The sequence below is a fragment of the Charadrius vociferus genome, unplaced genomic scaffold (assembly GCF_000708025.1).
Source record: "Charadrius vociferus isolate BGI_N301 unplaced genomic scaffold, ASM70802v2 scaffold259, whole genome shotgun sequence".
Lineage (NCBI taxonomy): Eukaryota > Metazoa > Chordata > Aves > Charadriiformes > Charadriidae > Charadrius > Charadrius vociferus.
In genome coordinates this window covers 7,323,579-7,323,974 of record NW_009661368.1, presented here as the reverse complement: position 1 = coordinate 7,323,974, position 396 = coordinate 7,323,579, and positions in this window count along the sequence as shown.

Here is a 396-nt window from a genome sequence, read left to right as displayed (position 1 = left end):
GGGCCGTCCAACAGGCAGCCCCTTCCTCCCTCAGTTAGTCCCCTGCCACAGCCACAAGCCCACCGTTTCCCCACCCAACCACCCACCACGTCCCCACTCAACCACTCACCGCGTCCCCATGCAAACACCCACAGCATCCCCACGCAAACAGCCGCCGTGTCCCTTTGTAGGATTTTTTTAAAGTCTCCCCACCCAAACCCCCGTTGACGCTTGCGGTTGCCCTTTCCCAAGGTCTCCTGCCCTTCCTGCAGGCGGGGAGCACACATCTGCTAAAGCCATCAGCGGGTGGCTGTGAGCATCAGATGGCTCCTACAAGAGCAGATGAAGGCAGTCGCTCCTCTTGCTCCAGCACGGCAGCCTGGGACGCGGCCCTCCGGCGGGAGGGGGTGGGGGGGA